The following is a 14,558-nucleotide window of genomic DNA, read 5'->3' as shown; positions in this document are numbered from 1 at the left end:
GTTAAGGTGGTAGAAGCCTCTCCATTTTCAGGTGTCCCTGCCCATCTCTGGAACCTCCTGGCACTTGCTGGGCATGGCTCTGGCTAAGGTGCCAGGGGAGTCAGCAGGGTCTTGGAAGGCACTTACTTATTCTTTGCTTAATGAGTCCATATATATACTGATGTACCACAAAAGCATCTGCACACAACTGTTGGGATGAGTTCGGGAATCTCAGAGTGGTAGCTTTTGTTTTGTTTTGTGTTTTGCCGTTCTCAGTACTGGGGATTGAATCTGTCGTGAGCAAGAGACCAGCTAGACTCTTAGACATTTACCAGTAAATTTATTGAGGGTTCTACACTTGATAGACAATTCCACAGATACACCACAAGCCGGAGTCTAAGTCTAAGTCTGAGCCCAGCCGGGCACTGGGCCCAGGGGAACTCACAGGTGACGCGTCTGAGTCAAAGGTCCTTTAGTGGGGTCCGCCTTTAGCTGATGCTTGGGTTTGTTGACAGGTCAGGGGCTCTCTGACACGAAGAGATCTCCATCAGGCATTGGGGGGCTGGAGAGTGTGGGTCTCTGTTTCTAGTGGGTTTATGTACCCTTTCTTTGGGAAAGTCCAATTGCTAGGTTCCGCCTGATTGGTCAAACCCATGTGGGGGTTTTCTCAGTGATTACGCCCAATTAAGTAAAGCTTGTGAGTTACGTGGTCGCTGGCTGCTCTGCTCTGGGCTTATCTGCAGCCAGCTCTCTAACATGCTCTTGCTATACGGCTTCACTTGTACATTAGTATTGTGGCTAATGTTCTACCTTTTACACTTATATTTTAGTATTTTACCATATTACTCCTCTCCTAACAGAACCCAGTGGCATTCTATCTCTGAGCTATACCCTCAGCCCTATCTTTTATTCTTTATTCTATTTGGTGGTACTGGGATTCCTGGAAGCCCCTCTACTTCCGGGATACACTCCCAGACCTATTTTTATGCTTTTCTAATTTAGAAACAGGGTCTCTTAAGCCAGTGCGGCTGGCTTTGAACCTGTGTGATCCTCCTGTCTCCGCCTCCCAAGCATGGGGATTACAAGTGTGCGCCACCACGCCCGGCTTATTCTTTATTTTGAGGTCTCACTAAGTTGTGGATGACCTCACCAAGTAGCTGAGGCTGGTCGAGAACCTGTGATCCTCATGTCCCAGCTTCCCAAGTACTGGGATTACAAGCATGCATCACCACCTCTGGCTAAGAGTAATCGTTTAAAAAAATCATAAAAGCCTGGCCTGGTGGTATATGCTTGTAATCCCAGTACTTGGGAGGCTGAAACAGGAGGGTCGCAGATTCACAGCCAGCCTCAGCTACTTAGTGAGACCCTACTTCAAAATAAAGAATAAAATAGGGCTGGGGTGTAGGTCAAAGGCAGAATGCCCCTGGATTCTATTATGGTTGTAATGGCGCTGAGGCCTCTTTTTCTCAATTCAACTAAAATTTGTTGAATTGGGAAATAAAAATGTAAGCCAGGCGTGGTGGTACACGCTTATTATTCCAGCATTCGGGAAGCTGAGACTGGAGGATCGCGGTTCACGGACAGCCTCAGCTACTTAGTGAGGCCCTCTGCAATTCAGTGTGACCCTGTTTCAAAATAAAGAATAAAAAATTGGGCAGGGGGTCTAGCTCAGAGGTCAAATGCCTCTGTGTTCCATCTCCAGACCCGCAAAGAAAAAAAAAAAGTAATAAGCAGCTCAGTTACAGCTTCAACAATTCATTATAAAGTCAGTAGAAAGCCGGGCGTGGAGGCGCACGCTTGTAATCCCCGCACGTGGGAGGCGGGAGACAGGAGGATCGTGCAGGTTCGAAGCCAGCCGCGCTGGCTTAGGAGACCCTGTTTCCAAATAAAAATATAAAATAGGTCTGGGAGTGTAGCCTGGAGGTAGAAGGGCTTTTAGGAACCCCAGTACCACCAAAAATAAATAAATAAATAAAAAATAAAAATAAGTCATTGGGAAATAGAAAGGGAAGAGAAGAAAAGCAGTGTGCCTAAAAGACGCGCTGGCGAGCCGGAATATGGAACTCTGCCCTCCTCTCCATCCCTGGCCCTTAAATACACGTTTTATCTTAGTATGTTCTTATCAGTGTTACCAAGGCAACAGGCTAGTAACATTTCTTAGGCCGGTGGTCCCTCTGTCTCCCGGCAGTGCACTAAGTACTGGATTATCTACCTGGCTTTTACCTCTGCTGTATAGGGCTGTATTGGTTTCCCATCAACTGTGGGTGCTTTGAAGCAACACTTGGAGTTCACCTTTCTGGCCCCAAAGAATAGGAGGGGACAGAGGCACTGATTGGAGCCAGTGAGGCTGTGTGTGATCTCTAAGAACAAGGCTTGGCTATCTTTAGGGCTCTGAAATGCACCAGGCAGAGTCGCTGTGTGATCTTAGGGTTTTCAATTGTCTCTAGCATTTTTAAGGCTAAAGGCTTACTATGGGAAAACATTAGACAGAGGGCAGAGAGGTGGCTCTGAGGAGTACGCGGCAAAGCTGCCACCCCTTCCTGCCTGAGGGCCTGCACAGCACCGGACTCTGACAGCCTTTTACAGTTTATTGGAAATCAGAGCAATTTTCAATAGTGGCACAGGTTCATTACCCAATACCGGAAAAAAAAAAAAAAAAGAAAAGAAAAAAGCAAAAAAGAAAAGAAGCCGGGCGTGGTGGCGTGCAGGACAGGAGGATCGCGCAGGTTCGAAGCCAGCTGCGCTGGCTTAAGAGACCCTGTTTCCAAATAAAAATATAAAAATAGGTCTGGGAGTGTAGCCTGGAGGTAGAAGGGCTTCCAGGAACCCCAGTACCACCAAAAAAAAAAAAAAAAAATTTTTTTTTTCACTGAACAAGAACTCAACGAGGAGAAAGTCTCTTTTAACAATTGACCCCTCTGTTTGGAGACTTGTCCTGCAGTGTCAGCTCATAACACTCAATTTTTCTAAGATTGGCAGGGGATTTCCTTATGGAATCTTCTAAATCCATGTGTTTTCCTATCCGCGTTTGTGATTTTCAGTGTTTCTGGATGGGCACATATCGTTTCTCATAAGGGATAGACCCGCGGGCCCTCGCTGGCACGGGAGCAAACCTAGTGTGCACAAGCCGCATTGCGTTTCTGTGCTGCCTGGCACCACTGAGCCCTCAGGCCAGCGCTAGCAAATGGATTTTCTCTGACCTATCACCTCTCTCGGTTGGCAATAATGGTCTAGTGCTCTTAGGGTTTCGAGGTCCCAACCTAGCTCTTAGGAAAGAACTGATAAGATGGAGCAGCCGCATTCCGGTGGGCACCTGTGGGGAGGGGCGGCCAGGTCACTGCACACAGCCCTTTGCAACTGCGGGGTCCTCATCAGCGATTCAGCCAAGAGGGAGCAAAAAATATTCTTTAAAAAATGTTCTTAAAAATAGTTTCTTCTCATCAAAGGAAACTATCAATAACCTAAAGAGGAAGCCGACAGAATGGGAAAGGATCTTTACCAGCCACCATTCTGATAGGGGGCTAATATCCAGAATATACAAAGAGCTCAAAAAACTCTACACTAGCAAAACAAACAACCCAATCAAGAAATGGGCAAATGAACTAAATAGACACTTCACAAAAGAAGAGATACAAAGGGCTAATAGATACATGAAAAGATGTTCTTCATCACTGGCCATCAGGGAGATGCAAATCAAAACTACACTGAGATTCCATCTAACCCCAGTCAGAGTGGCAAGCATAAAGAAATCAAATAACAACAAATGCTGGCGAGGATGTGGGGAAAGAGGAACTCTTTTACACTGTTGGTGGGAGTGCAAACTAGTTCAGCCACTATGGAGATCTGTGTGGAGATTCCTAAGAAAGGTGGGAATAGATCCACCATATGATCCAGCTATACCACTCCTGGGTATCTTTCCAAAGGGGTTGAATTCAGAGAAATACAGCAACATATGCATACCTATGTTCATAGCAGCACAATTTGTAATAGCCAAAATATGGAACCAACCCAGATCACCATCAACAGATGAATGGATAGCAAAACTGTGGGAAATACACACAATGGAATTCTATTCAGCCATAAAGAAGAACAAAATTATATCATTTGCAAGAAGATGGAAAGCCCTGGAGAACATTATGTTAAGTGAGATCAGCCAAGCACAGAAGGAGAAGGTACATATGTTTCCTCTAATATGCCCAAACTAGGAAACACAGAGGTTACCAGCGGGACTCCAGATAATGGAGGGGAAATACCAGCAAAGTTTGAATGGAAAGATAGGAGAGAAGGAAGGCCGATCTTGATCAATGAGGGTCTACATCTGAACATATGAAAAATTATGAATAAGACATGGTTAACCTGGACAACCATTGGTGGGAGGGGGGAAGGGAAAACGGGGGCGGGGGGGAGAGGGCACCAAATATAGTTTAAATGTATACTATTTATGTTCCATAAAAAATTGTTAAAAAATAAAAATAAAAAATGTTCTTAAGCTGGGTGTGGAGGCTCACGCTTGTAATCCCAGCATTTGGGAGGCTGAGACCAGAGGATTGCTGGTTCACAGCCAGCCTCAGCTACTTAGTGAAGTCCTCTGAAACGTAGTGAGACCCTGTTTCAAAATAAAGAATAAAAAACAGTGTTGGGGGTGCAGCTTGGAGGTCAAATGCCCCTGGGTTCCATCCCTAGTGCCGCAAAAAAAAAAAATGTACTGAACACATACAGACATTTTTTCTTTTTTTCTCTAAACAATACAGTATACCAGTGATTTATACAGCATTTCCATTGTATCAGGCTTCAGAAATAATCTGGAAATGATGTCAGACCTATGGGAGGATATGTGTGCGATTGCTTTGGGCTTTTATGTCAGACACTTGAGCATCCTCAGATTTGGGGATCCCTAGGGGTCCTGAACCCATCCCTGGTGGGGACTGAAGGACCAGTGTGTTCCCTCAGTGGCTTCTAATCTACTGGAGATAGTTCAGCACCAAGGGTTAGCGCCTCTGGCCTCCCTGACTTTTCCATAGCGTGTGTCCTGAGAAAGTTTGAGTCATGAGTGGTCCTCACATGCACGGCAGTTGGGAGCTTGGGTTCAAATCCTGGCTCCATCACTTCACTAAGGAAACGATGGTACAAAGACTTTAAAATCTGACAGACTTTTGAGACATAGTGGCACACACCTGCAATCCCAGTGTCTGGGAGGCTGAGACAGGAGAATCGCAGATTCAAGGACATCCTCAGCAACTTAGTGAGATATCGTTGTTTAAAAAAAAAAAAGCCGGGTGTGGTGGTGTACGCTGGTAATCTCAGCATTTGGGAGGCTGAGAGAGAAGGATGTGGTTCGCAGCCAGCCTCAGCTACCTAGTAAGACCCTCTGCAGCTCAGTGAGACCCTGTTTCAAATAAAGAATAAAAAATAGGGCTGGGGGTGTAGTTCGGAAGTAGAATGTCCCTGGTTTCCATCCCCAGTATCGAAAATAAATAAATAAATAAATAAATAAATAAATAAATAAAAAGGGAGGGGCTGAGAGCATAGCTCAGAGGTAGAATGCCCCTGGGTCCAAACTGCAGTATCAAAAAACAAGAACAAACAAACAAAACCAACAACAAAACAAAATGAACAAACACAAAGAAAAACCTCTGACACTGTGTCGATTCAATGTTTCAGTCACGCTGCGATTGAAATGCCCGACAGGCAGAACTTAGAGGAGATTTATTTGCATACAGATCTGGAGATTTTGGTCCATAAAAATGTGTGTGTGTGTGTGTGTGTGTGTGTGTGTGTGTGTATCAGTGTATGTGTGTGTGTATATATCAGTGTGTGTGTGTGTGTATCAGTGTATGTGTGTGTGTATATCAGTGTGTGTGTGTGTGTGTGTGTGTGTGTGTGTGTGTGTAATCCATGTGTACAATCTATCCATCCATTTTGCACCCGCTGCCCAGCCGGAGCTGGGGCTGCAGGTCCTTGGGGCATGCTGGCAGAGGCAGGGGAGAGCAAAGGCAAGAGACAGAGGGTGAGAGCAAGTCTCTGCAGCTGGCACCTGCCATGCTGTCCTCGGCCACACTCCCAGGACCTGGCTGGTGCAGCAGCCCCCGCACACACAGAACCCCGCCATGCTCCAGGTATCAACCTCCCAAATGGCTGCCTCTGGGGCGTAGCATGAGGTCTGGGGGACATTTCCAGTCGAAACTCTAACACTCTGTGACTACAACTAGACCATCAAAGAAGCAGTTCCATCACTAGGTCAAAGGAGTCAAAGCACCTTCGGGCCCTCCGATAAGAAAGCCCCGTGCCTCAGCTTCCCCACACATCCACCAGAACCCGGCTAGTGGCTACTTCCTGTGGTTGCTATGGGGACTGGACAGTGAATTCACAGAAGGTGCTCAGTGAACGAGGGCCATGGCTTCCATCATCACTGGCTCTTCTCTGCTGTTTCCTGGCCTCTCCCTCCTGGCATGGCCACCAGCCTCAGGCCTTTAAGGCCATCTGGCCGCCACCTGCCACTGTGGCGTGGCCCTGGCATCCGGGCTGCCTCTCCCCATGGCCTCGATTCTACTCTAACAGTAATTAAATAGCGGTTCTCTGTCACGGGGCATCTTCCGTACGCAGGCCTGAGCTGAGTTCTTTAGGTGCGTCTTCCAGCGACCCCAGGAGGGCGCTGTCAGCCCCATTTCACAGAAGGCTCAAGAGACCGGCCCCAGGCCCTACAGTGGGCAGCAGAATCGAGGCCGATTTGAATTCAGCTGTCTCCTGGGTATCTGTGACTGTTGTCCTTGACAAAATTTGCCTCAGGTCAGGACCCCTGGCTTGTTTTTACTTGCCTTTTTATAGCACTGATTATTTCAATTTTAATTTATTTTTTTGGTACTGGGGATGGAGCCCAGGGTTATTCTACCTCCTAGCTACACCCCCAGCCCTATTTTTTATTCTTTATTTTGAAACAGGGTTTCACTGAGTTGCAGAGGGCCTCACCAAGTAGCTGAGGCTGTCTGTAAAGGATTACAAGCGTGCGCCACCACGCCTAGCTTTTAATTTTTATTTTAAAGATAGTCTGAGTAAAATTATTTTTCATATGATCAGAAAGGTCTTTACTGAGGATCGAACCTGGGGCATTCTACCTCTGAGCTGAACCTACAGCCCTACTTAATTTTTTTTTTTTTTTTTTTTTTGTGAGTCTGGGGATGGAACCCAGGGGCATTCTACCTCTGGGCTCCACCCTCAGCCCTATTTTTATTCTTTATTTTGAAACCGGGTCTCACTGAGTTGCAAAGGGCCTTACTGAGTAGCTGAGGCTGTCTGCGAACAGCGATCCTCCAGTCTCAGCCTCCCGAATGCTGCGCCACCACTCCCAGCTTAGTTTTCATTTTGAAACGAGATCTCAGTAAGTTATTGAGGATCTTGCTAAGTTGCTGAAGCTGACCTTGAGCCTGCAACCCTCCTGTTGCAGCTCTTTTTAATTTTAATTTAATTTTTGGTGATGGGAATTAAACCATGGCCTTGATCATGCTAAGTATACACCCTAACACTGAGCTACAGCTCTGCTCTTTGAAAGGGAAAAACGTGTTTTAGGCAGGCATGGCTGCGCACACCTGTAATCTCAATACTTGGGAGACTATGACAGGAGGATTGCAGGTTCAAGGCAAGCCTCAACAACTTAGTGAGGCCTTCAGCAACTTAGTGAGACCCTGTTTCAAAATTTTAAAAAAGACTTAAAATTAAAAAAATAAATGGAGGTAGAATGCCCATGGGTTCAATCCCCAGTACCCAAAGAGAAGAAAAAAAAAATTCTATTTGGTTCCATACACACCAGTGACGAGCCAAGTCCCAGGCTCTGAACGATCCCACCATATGACATTGACAAGACTGGTGTGGACAGCCTGGCTTCGCCTGGGAGGGCAGTGAGCCAGGACCCCTCGCCCTCCTTTGGGTTTGCCAGCCTGACCGCAACTCAACCCAAATGGAGCGATTAAACAAGAGGAGTTGTCCTTCCACAGAACCCAGCGGCCCCAGGCATCTCTTCTAAATCAGCCACACAGCCAGAAATCTCAGGAGTGCTTGGGGACACTGAAACCTTCCGGGGTTCACGCCACCCTGCCTTGAAGTTCTAGGAATGGTCCTTTCTGCCTGACATATTCTTCCCCCCAACATTGTACTCCACAAAGACAGCACACTGCCTGTTTTGGGGGCTCACCTGGCCTGTTTGCTGCTAATACAATAGGTATCTGCCAGGCTCACATTGACTTTCTTTCTAGGAGTATCTCCCTCTCACTGCTTAAACAGGATGCATCCTGAGAAAGCCCAGGCGGCACAACGCAGGCGCTGAGTCAGAAGTAGGGCTGGCAGGTCCTGAGCTGGGCCAGCCAAGGAAACATGGTGGGCCACCATCTGTGACAGTCACCCATGTTCTCCAGGTCGTTTGGCCTGGGTGTCACCCTCACTCTGTACTGATTGAAGTTCTATTTTTTTCACCAGGCGTGGTGGCGCACGCTTGTAACTCCAGCATTCGCGAGGCTGAGACAGGACAGGAGGATCGCAGTTCGTGGACAGCCTCAGCTACTTAGTGAGGCCCTTTGCAACTCAGTGAGACCCTGTTTCAAAATAAAGAATAAAAATGGGTTGAAGTTGTAGCTTGGAGGTAGAATGCCCTGGGTTCCATCCACAGACCTGCAAAAAAAAAAAAAATCTTATTTTTCTTTCAATCTTATGAGGTACTTCAGAGGGGTTCTCTTTTTTTTTTTGAAAAATTATACATGAATTTTATAATAATGATGATTGCAGCTGTCATTGTAGTTGTTATTCTGCTGGTACTGGCTGGAGTTGGTTTCAGATGTGGGCCAAAGACCCTTTCTTCGTAAAGCTACTCGAATAAGACAGGGGTGAGGAATAACTGGGCTCATTTGAAGAGGGCTCATGTGATATTTGCTACATAGGATGTCCACCATGTGATACACAGCAGTCCCTCTTTGCCCGCTGGGAATCTGTTCTCAGATCTTCTGGGGCTGCCTGAAACTGCAAATAGTGTTGAGTTCCATACACGCTCTGTGTTGCCTGTGTTAGATGCCTATGATAAAGTTTAATTTAGAAGTTATGCAGAGTAAAAGGTTAACAATAACTAATAAAATAGAACAATAACAACAGTATATTGTAATAAACGTCTGTGAGCCTGTGCTCCTGCCTGGTGGGTAGTGCATACACGGTGGATATGCCGGACAAAGGGACAATTCATGTCCCGCCCGGGAAGGAGGAAGTAGGATGGCGTAGAACAACAAATTAAAACAAATGAATTGCGGGCTTTGTCAATTTTCCATTCATATTTTTAGAATGTGCTTGACCATGCATAATAAAATCTTTGAGAGAAAAACTGAAGATAAAGTGGGGTTCTTGTACAGGAAAGTGGACCGAGCACATCCCACACACTACGTATTGAATGAGCAAGCCCATGCAAGCTCTTCATGGCAGGCTAGAAGTAAAAAACAAAATGAAACTCAGGTGTGAAGACAATCAAATTAAACCAGGAAACTGGAAAAAATACTTGCCACATAGCTGATGTTCAAAAATAGCCTTCATCTATAAGTGAAGATAAAAAAAAGCTCTAAAGAAAAAAAATATATATAACCAATTAACATGTTAAAATTTGTTAACAAAATTTAAAAAGCATATTAAAGGCAGATTTCTTCCCAATTATGAACTGGACCTCTATCCAAATGATAAACCCATTGCTGATGCAAATGTTAAATGTAGCATCTCCTGCCCCCTGCTGGTGGGAATGTAAAGTAAACTTCTGGAGCTTGTTTGAAAATACTCATCAACCGCCTTTATAAAGCTGGGCGTGGTGGTGCTGCTCGTAATCCCAGCATTTAGGAGGCTGAGACAGGAGGATCGTGGTTCATGGACAGCCTCAGCTACTGCTTAATGAGGCCCTTTGCAAATCTGTGAGATCGTGTTTCAAAATAAAGAATAAAAAATAGGGCTGGGGTGCTACAGCATCTCATGCAGACCTTCAGAAAGCTCGATCAGGGGACCCTCAACGGCGTAGATCCCCCATGATGTATGTTTAGCATTCCCTTCTTCAAAAAATTATTTTAGGATTATTTGGATCAACATGTAATTGGAATTTTATGTATAAGCATTATAACTAAAACTGATGGGCAGCGGCTTGTGAGAGACTCAGGCAGCAAAGATTTTTTTCCCAAGGATAAAGTTTGGGCCAAAGATTAAGTTCACACTTACCTTAGTTTGGGCCAATATATAAGATTAAGTTCAAGCTGGCCTTGCGAAGTGAGACAAAGCATACTTTCTATGATTATTTAAATGTCTGGCACTCTGCCCTGAAGTCTGTAAAAAACTTTTCCTGTCCTTGAAGTTCCTGTTGCATGACTATAAAGATTGTAACAAATTCTGAAAGAAAGAAGTAAGAATGAAGTAAAAAAGGAAGTATGAGAGGAGTAAGAAAGTAGAGAGAAGTAAGAGAGAAGCTGGAGAAGCTTCCCTCAGAATAAAGTTCGAGAAGCTGCCATCTGGTCTCGTGTGTCAGCGTCTTCTCTCTCACGACCTCGACTCTTGCTAGGGCTGGACCCAGGCACTGGGGGTGTAGTTTGGAGGTAGAATGCCCCTGGGTTCCATCCCCAGTACGCAAAAAACAAAAAACAAAAACCAACGACAACAAAAAGCCTTTATAACGTGTGTATCTTTGACCTCGTAGTTCCAGAGCTATAACTTCTATCAGGAAAATAATGAGAGCTATGCAAAGGAGAGACACATATTTCATTGCTTTTTCATACAAGTGGGAGATTTTCTTTAAGATTATATATTATTAGCATTACTAAGTCATTTCTATATGCAGGCACTTTTCTAAGAGTTTTACCTCTATTAACTCATTCATTCCTGCTGGGGCTCACAGCCCAGCTGAGGATCAACGGGGCAGAACCAGTCACAACCAGTCAGGATCCGGCTCCAGGGCTCATGTTCCTAACTGGGTTAACTAGGGATTAGGGGACCTAGGGGCTGTAGGAATGCTGCCAGGACCTCTTAATCTGCTTCTCAGATCTCTCTTCCTGATGGATTCCCCCGCATACATCCAGTACTGTAGCCCCAAGCCCACAATGACCTCACAGTTCACCACACCAACACAACACAGTAAGCAATGAGCCAAAGTCCCAGAGGCTCCAATGTCTGGATTTGGCTCTTGTGTCCTCCCCTAGGTCGGGATCAGTTTCCTGAGAACTGGGAAGGCATGCTGGGTGGACTCATGAAGACCCATAGGAGGACAAGTTAGCTGTGATCAGAAGCCAAAGCAAAAGCTGGTAGAGGTTTTATACCCTGCTATGTGCCCAGTGTTGGGTAGCGCTTTTATACCCTGCTATGATAGGTCCAGCGTTGGGTAGGGCTTTTATACCTTGCTATGATAGATCAGTGTTGGGTAGGGCTTTTGTACTCTGCTATGTGTTCAGTGTTGGGTAGGGTTTTTATAGCCTGCTATGTGTCCAGTGTTGGATAGGGCTTTTATACCCTGCTATGTGGCCAGCATCGGTAGGGCTTTTATAGCCTGCTATGTGTCCAGTGTTGGGTAGGGCTTTTATACCCTGCTATGTGGCCAGCATTGGGTAGGGCTTTTATACCCTGCTGTGTGTCCAGTGTTGGGTAGGGCTTTTATACCCTGCTATGTGGCCAGCATTGGTAGGGCTTTTATAGCCTGCTATGGGTCCAGCATTGGGTAGGTCTTTTATACCCTGCTATGATAGGTCCAGAATTGGGTAGGGCTTTTATACCCTGCTATGATAGATCAGTGTTGGGTAGGGCTTTTGTACTCTGCTATGTGTTCAGTGTTGGGTAGGGTTTTTATAGCCTGCTATGTGTCCAGTGTTGAATAGGGCTTTTATACCCTACTATGTGGCCAGCATCGGTAGGGCTTTTATAGCCTGCTATGTGTCCAGTGTTGGGTAGGGCTTTTATAGCCTGCTATGTGTTCAGCGTTGGGTGGGTCTTTTATACCCTGCTATGAGTCCAGTGTTGGGTAGGACTTTTATACCCTGCTGTGTGTCCAGTGTTAGGTAGGACTTTTATACCTTGCTATGTGTCCAGTGTTGGGTAGGGCTTTTATACTCTTCTATATGTCCAGTGTTGCGTAGGGCTTTTATACTTTGTTATGTGCCCAGTGTTGACAAGGCACCAGGACGATGCTAAGACATGATTCTTCTCCCCAGGTAATTGTGGAGGGCCCAGGCAAAGGGAAAATGATGGCTAAGCATGATAATTCCTGGAAGAGTGACATGAACAAAGGGGTAGTTGGAGTCCAAGGACGAGGGAATATTGATTGAGAAGTGAGCAGGTGCCAAGCCTTGAGGGCCTAGGAAGCTGAGCCAGGGCATGGTGAATGGCATCTACCACTGCTGAAATGCATATTCCATGCCAGGCACTAAGCTAACCATCTGTATACACCCATCTTCACTCTGATACCTACTGTTCCTCAAACGAGGAAACCATTGTTTAGAACAATGAATTAACTTGCCCAAGGACACAGGGATGAGACAAGATTCAACTACCCATAAATACCCAGGGCTTAGTCATGTTGTTCAGGGGAGGCCGGAAAGGCCATGGTCTCGTTCATCGCCCTCTCTCCCACACTTGTAACCCACATTGATAATGAGGATTTCTTTTGTTGATAACAATCTGATATCACAGAGCTAATGAAGTCGCACACTACACACTGAAGATCTTATTTAATGGGCCCTAGCAAAGAAGATGTGGCTACGAAATATTGGATTTTCCCCAAATCTAGCTGCTTTTTTTTTTTGGCAGTACTGGGGATGAAACCCAGGGGCATTCTACCTCTAAGCTATACCCCCAGCCCTATTTTTTATTCCTTATTTTGAACCAGGGTCTCACTGAATTATAAAGGGCCTTACTAAGTCTTAAGTAGCTAAGACTGTCTGTGAACTGTGGTCTTCCTGTCTCAGCCTCCCAAATGCTGGGATTACAAGAGTTAGCCACCATGCCCGGCTTCATTTTTTATTCTTTATTGAAACAGGTTCTCACCGAGTTGCAAAGGACCTCACTAAGTAGCTGAGGCTGGGCGCTAACTGCAATCCTCCTGTCTCAGCCCCCAAATGCTGGGATTACAAGCGTGTACCACCATGCCTGGCTCCAAATCTGTTTTTAAGTAGCACTGTTGGGTGTGCAAGCAATACCATTTACATTATCAGGGAGCTGGGTATGGTGGTGCACAACTGTCATCCCAGTATTGGGAGGCTGAGACAGGAGGATCTCAGGTTGGAGGCCACCCTCAACAACTTACAGAGACTCTCTTTAAAAAAAAATGGTTGGGATGTAGCTTGGAGGTAGAATGCACCTGGGTTCAATCCCTAGCACTTAAATAAAAAAATAAAATATCAGGTAGAAAAAAGTGGGAAGGATTTCAGATCTACATAACAAAGTCCCAAAACCATCAATGGGAAAATTTGATCTGACCAGAACATACCATGGATGGGAACCCTAGAATCCCCGAGATGCCCTTGGGACTATTTCGTTACAAGAGAGACCCAGCACTGACCCTTTTTACAGGAGACAACAGAAGGCTGTACTTGATGGGACAAATTTGCTTCCTGTTAACAAGAATTCTAACCTTGTGTAAGAGAAAGAAGGGAAGGCAAAGAAGACAAGAATGTAGTTCTTTAGGAGTCTCAAAAGAAAAGAAAAAAAAGGGGGGGGAAGGAGGCATTGTTTTAAAAGGCTATATGATATGTCTAGCTATTAAATCCTTTGCTCCAAAGGGTAAAGAAAGCCTACAGAAATAGCAGAAATGAATTGCTAGAAAATAAACTTGATTCTCTTCTCGAATATTTATTACGCCTTTTACAAACACCCACAACATATAGAAAATATCAAAGAATACCTACCCACTAACTCAAATTTTACCTCCTGTGACCCTATGTGGGCTGTTTAACCCTGTATTTAGCCCCTCTCCAACCACTCTCTCTGCTGCCTCACCCCAGCAGAGTAAGCTGCCCTTCATTCAGTATTCTCATATCCCCATATACAGTATTTTGTTTATGGCACTGGACTGAAGCTGTCTCTGCCACTAGATTATTAAGTCTGTCCTTACCATCTTATCACATGGAGCTTCTCAGAAAATCTTGATAGAATTAATGAAACATGTCTATACATTTATAAATATTGTACTGTACTATCTTGCCCCGTGACTCTGTGGCCATCTTCAATTTTTTTCCTTCCTTCTTTTCTTTTTTTCTTTCATTTTTATACTAGGGATTGGACCCAGCAGTGTTCTATCTACAAGCTATCTCCCCAGTCTTGTTTTTTTTTTTTTTTTTTTTTTTTTTGAACCGGGTTCTTGCTAAGTTAGCACACCATGGCCTTGAACCTGTGATCCTCCTGTCTCAGCCTCCCAAGTACTGGTATTACAGGCCTGCACCACCATACCCAGCTCTCTGTGGCCTTCTTTGGACCAGGAGCTCCTGAAGTACAAAACCAAGGTCTTACTCATCTCTACCTCAATGCCTAGCATGGTGCTTATGAATTCCTGTCAAGTAGTAGGTGCTTAGTAGACATCTGAATACTTAAGCACAAAA

Source organism: Muscardinus avellanarius, assembly GCF_963383645.1.
Source record: "Muscardinus avellanarius genome assembly, chromosome: 6".
Lineage (NCBI taxonomy): Eukaryota > Metazoa > Chordata > Mammalia > Rodentia > Gliridae > Muscardinus > Muscardinus avellanarius.
The sequence above is the reverse complement of the archived record's forward strand: the minus strand, read 5'-3'. Positions refer to the sequence as shown.